The following is a 6,000-nucleotide window of genomic DNA, read 5'->3' on the forward strand; positions in this document are numbered from 1 at the left end:
TAGTGTTACACTTGTTACACCTTGTTGCTTGGTGTCTTATTAGTGCAGAGAAGTAGTGTCGTCTTGCATGTTACTGTAGAGAATAACAGCGGAAAAGTTACGCAGAGTACAGATCTTACCGAGCAGTGAAAGACAGCAGGGAACGTTGTAGCTGCTCTTCGTTCATTTGTAATGTCTGATGTGATTTGCAGTGTTTCTGCTGGTTTTATAATCCCATATTTTTGTGTATTTTTGCGTCCTGCTACGCGAGGCCAATTTCAGATTTTTTTTCAAACAAAAAGCAAAATCTAAATCAAATCAAATTTTTAGATATCAGAGGTGTGGACTCGTGTCACATGACTTGGACTTGAATAACAAATTTGATGACTTTAGACTCTATTTGATAAAATGTTAAAAAAAAAAAAAAAAGACTTACAACTCAACTTGGACTTATCACCAATGACTCGTGACTTTACTTGGACTCGTGTCTTTGACTTGAAAATATTCGATACGTTCTCTTTAAGCCCAAAGATAAAAAAGTATGTTATGTAAAAAGTGATCCACAGATCCCTAAATTTCTTGAATAAACTCACATTATTCAGTCCTGAAAAGTCGACTCTTGATTCCTTAGATCCTCTTTGTTTGTACGAATCTTACAGCATCTAATCAATTGCAGGAGAGAACCCTGACCTAATGTTACGTTACTGAGCGCCACTTTATTTTTTTAAATTTATAAGATTGTCAACAAATCGAATAAAAAAACAAACAAACCATGGAGTGCAAAACCTGCAACAATCCTTTTAACAAATAAATACAGATAAATTATATTACTATATAAATAAATTGTCACTCAATTTTGTTAAAATGCCATGAAAGTTAGTTAAAAGGTGCATAATAACTTTTTTGTGACTCAAAACTTAAAGTTTGGAACTCGACCTGAAACTTATAATTCTTGACTTGGGAGTCATTTGTGAGGTGCAAATTCATAGGATATCATATGAACTGTTGTATGAGGATTATATTTTATGAAGTTTTGTAAAGTGTCTTTGAGTACCTTGAAAAGCTCCCTATAAATAAAATGCATCATTAGTATTATTTATTTTTTTATAATGATTGAATGTCAGCTCTACTTGTTGATTAAATTCAGTCACAGTTGTTGTAACAAATAAATAAACATCTTGGAAAACATCCATGATTTTATGAATATAATATAGCATTATTTTGTTATTAAAATGGCATTACATGTGGTGAGGAGCGCCTTATGACTTGCAAAGGAATTAAAACTTAAATTTAAAAACTTAAGCCAGTCTTGACATGAGACTCGGGTTTAAAAACTTAAGACATAGTTGTGACTTGCAAAACACTGACTTGGTCTCATCTCTGTATTATTCTGCAAAATTGGTACAAAATAGGAATGCATTCATGCAGCAAGATACAAATCTGACCTTTGACCTCTGACCTGCAGCAGATCAGATAATCCTCCTCCACAGATCAATAACATGTCAAAATATTATCAATAATCTCCTCATATGTGTGACTCTAACCACAATAACTGTGGAGTTTAAACCCACTTTACTCATATTAGATTTCAGAGCGGCCCATCAAACATGATGTAGTTGTAATTGTGCAGCTTCACGTCCGGGACTCTCAAAATGATTTAGTGCAACAGAAAAGCCATAAAAGCGATAATAAAGCAAGCCGGCGACGGAGGCTGTATCTGGGCTCATCTCCTAATGGCTGACGTCTTTTTAGTGGCAGATAGAGACGGAGATATGAGACATTTTACTAGCTGAGCTGCTGTTTTTCCAGAGGAGAGGGAGGAGAGGGGAGCAGAAATATCTCCTCTGTGAGCCGCTGAACCCCCGACCCCGGCACTGGATCAGTCCCTGTTATTACACCTGCAAGCAATGAGTGGGCCGGCGAGAGCCGCAGCTCAACCAAGGAGGGTATTAGGCTCCCCTCCTCTGCGCTCTCTCTCTTTATCTTCTTTTTTCTCTCTCTGATTCAGCTACTTTTCTTCATTCTGCTGCTTTTTTATTTAAAACCTCATCACAGTGAGCTTGATGGCCGTTGAGTCTCTGTTTCTGGGCTGAGTGTCTCGCTGCAGGGCAGTCTCTGTGCTCCAAAATTAAATTTTTATGCTTTTATTTTTACTCTTCATTTCCTTAATAGAAGCTTTTTCTAAAACACATAAACTTATTTGTTGCATCCTTTTTCCTTTTTTTCCTTTTGCTTTTCTTTTTCTTCCCCGTCGTTAAATTCTTTGCTTTTAGTCGATGTGGAGACGCTGCCAAAACTATTAGGTCTTCCACCCTTCGTCCCTGCCTTCAATATGTTTGGACAGCCAAAGAGAAAAACTCCTGATAATAAACTCCAGAACAAATCAATTATCCCTGTGCCAATCTCAGTGTGTGTGAGAGGGGAGGCCGGGGGAGCTCACAAACTCTAGATTTTGCAGACGGTGCACAACAGAGGCAGTGTTTCAGGAGCTGCTCTCACCCGTCAGCCAGGTGTTGTGAAATATCTTCTGAAAGTTTGTTCATTATTAGCGCTGATCAGTGTGGCTGCTGAGTCAGCACATCTTCAAAACCTGCAATTCAAGCTTTGTTTTAAGAGGCTGAAGTCTGTGTCAGTTTGTCTTTTATACAACAGCAACTGAAACAGTACACAAAACCTAACAGAAGAACCCAAACTACAGCTGAAACACAGTCAGCTACGTAATTAGTTGAATGACCGAAATTCAGAGAGCATTTTAAAATAGATTAACCCATTTTTTAAAGACTATATTCGGTATGATAAGAACTTTTGTTCCAATTGGTCTTTAGTCTTGAAAATTGGTATGGACATACTTTGGGCGACCGTCTAAGAGTACAAGTTCTTAAATCACATGAAAATCCACACTTTTAACAATGGGCAAATTCAGGATTTTGGAAAAAAATAGGAAAAACATTAAAAATGATTGAACTTGTAAGTTTATGTGCATGTGTGTACATGTGAGTGAGAAGAAGGTTCCTTGTGTATTTAATGGTAAATATAGTGAATAATACAGCAGAAGACAGGCTCAGTTGTTAGCATGTGAGTGTTTTTGTCTTCACTCATCATTCCTCCTTAATCAAAGTCCTGTTTCACAGCGAGGACAGACTGTTTATCGTCCTCTTCCACTTAAACGAGCCTGCTCCTGTGTGGCAGGTCGGGTCAGCTTCCTTTAAAGCAAAACTTTAGGGCTGAATAACGTGACACTTTGACAAATATCTTCTATTAACATCAGTTATTAGGGGCTAATTTGAAAATGCATCCAGATGTGGAGACTTTGGTGGACACTGCGAGGCTTTCAGTGCTCGTTAATGGTGTTTTTTATTAAACTGCTGACTGCTGAGGACTGAGAACACATTATTCTGTTGGAGGAGGAGGAAGAGTCACATGCATGCAAACACCAGCACCTGGGGGCCTTTGCTTGTAATTGTTTTGGGAGGCTGTTTCTAAGACAAGAGGAAGTGTTGCCTGTCTCACTTCTAACACCCAGATTTCTGCAGATATGATGATTTGAACTGGCCTGTTTCCAGTCATGTGACCGCCTCTTTCCCCGCATTTCCCCTCAGTGTAAACATAACAAACCATTAAAGGCTCAACACCTCCACTCAGCAGTATTCATGTACACAGTGGTGGAATGTAAAGTATTTTCTTATCACGTTGCTTTATACTTTTACTCCACCACGTTCAAAAGGGAAATATTTTTTTACTTCCCTACATATATCTGAAGGCTTTAGTAACTTTTCAGATTGAGATTTTTGCTTGAAAAGAGTTTAAGAAATATTGTTTTGGGCTATAAAACTGTTAATATAAGTACAGCTGCAGTGATTAGTTGATTAATTTATTAACAAGTTGACAGAAAATGAATTACCAACTAATTTGATTTTAAAAATGGGTTGAAATGTTTTTCTTTTTTTAAACAAATTTGAGTTTTTTGGCATGTTTTTGTCCTTTTTAGGTGTTTTTGTCTGTTTTATTCCAATTTATTTATTATTTATTCCAATTATTTGAGTTTTTACAATGAGGCTGTTGTTGTTGTTTTTTTCAATTTTTAAAAAAATAATTTTGAGGGGGTGTCTTTTTGTTTTTTTGTTTTTTTTAAGATTTTTCTGCATTTGGTACTTTTACTTTTAATACTTAAAGTGCAATTTCCTGGAATCACGTACTTACTTTTACATAAGTAAAAAATTAAATGCAGGACTTTAACTTGTAACAGAGTATTTTTTATAATGTGGTATAAGTGTTTTTACTCAAATTAAGGTCCCGAATACCTCTCCCACCACTGTGTGTACAGTAATTATCCTGAGGCATCCCTTCATCATGTAGCTCTGACACTACGGAGAGAGAGCAGCAACAGAAGTCAAATACTGTTGGAGGTGAAACAGGGTTTTCTTTAAAGACCTCATGAGAGCCTCTGCGGTGTGAAACACGGCGACGGAGGCGGGAAACACAAGAATCGGATGTCACTTGTGTTTATGTATTGCTTGGATGTCAGGCTCGTTGCAGGTGGCTGTGAATTCCCTTCTCCCTAGTTGAACCGAGCTGAACATTAGAGTCCTGTTTAATGTCTCTCCTCCCTGCGGCTGGTTTGTCGGAGAAGAGAACTTAAATTTTGTCCCCGCTGACGACGAATAAAGACGAGCAGTTCCTGTCTGTGTAGTGTTGGCTGTAATTTATTCCAGGAGACAGAAAGCAGACAGTGATTTATAATGTTCAGCTGAGGGAAAACAAACTGCGTTTGAGTTGCATATAAAACTCAAATCAAAACAAAGAAATATGAAGCAACACGTCTGAGAAAATCCTTCATTTCACAACAGCTGTGAAATATGTCAGCTCCTGTTTTTAGGAACGGTTGTGTTGTAAGGTCACAAGTTTACTGTGAAAAAGGTGTCTGACAGTTTTGTGCTATAAAACACAAATCACATTTGTTTTGCAAATATTTGGTCATAAAGTGTTGGACAAATTAAATTCTGACCCGATGATGAAGCTTTATGAAAACTCAAGGGATCACTTTATTTATTTAAGTTCATCCTGAAGAAGACAAACAGCCCCGTCGCCAGACAAAATATTAGCATTTCATGTTTCTGCAAACCACAAATTTGTATTTTTCAAATATGGGGGCAAACCTCTGTTAGACACCAACAAACAACAAATCTGGCTGTTTTTTAGTGAGTAATTGCAGCATTTCCAGCTGCTATTTAGTCACCAAACATGGGTGTTTTTAGCTCATCACTGTACTTCCACCAGGGATAGTGCCGAGCCACCAAAAGCAAATGTTTTAAGTCAAGAATAACAACAAAGTGTTTCTACCCTAAATCTAACCACACATTAACCACAGTCATTCTTAAAATGTAAAGAAACATAAAGTTTCAGCGTACGCGCTACATACTAATGTACAAATGTAACCTCTCCGTGGTTTGCATAAAGATACGATACAAACGTACAATACAAGAAAAATGATTAGCAGTGGTGAATGAAGTACCTGAAAGTCATACTTGAGTAAAAGTACACATCTCTGACCAGAAAATGACTCTGGTAAAAGTTAAAGTTAGAGTAAAAGTATATTTATTTAACATAATTTTATGATATAAAATGCACTTAAATATTGAAAAACAAACAATGAATGCTCACAAAAAAGCAGGTACAATTTTGAGAATTATGACGTTTAAATCTTTTTAACATACACCACCTTAAAAATGACATAAATTACACTTGAAGAAACTTTTTTTAAAAACTTGAAGGTTTTAAATGACAAAATCCATTTTCTTCTTCCCTCCCATTCCTTAATTTATCTGTCTGTCCCTCCTTTCATCCGCTCGTTCACAAAGATGCTACGGAGAAATGCACTGGAGTAAAAGTGAAAGATGACCTAAATATAAACTCAAGTGAAGTCCAGATACTGCCAAAAAATACTTAAATACTGTCACAAAGTATTGTTACTTTGTTACATTACACCACTGATCATTAGCATTTATCCTTTGGGGACAATGA

Source organism: Plectropomus leopardus, chromosome 13 (assembly GCF_026936395.1).
Source record: "Plectropomus leopardus strain MGB_pleo_1.0 chromosome 13, ASM2693639v1, whole genome shotgun sequence".
Taxonomy (NCBI): domain Eukaryota; kingdom Metazoa; phylum Chordata; class Actinopteri; order Perciformes; family Serranidae; genus Plectropomus; species Plectropomus leopardus.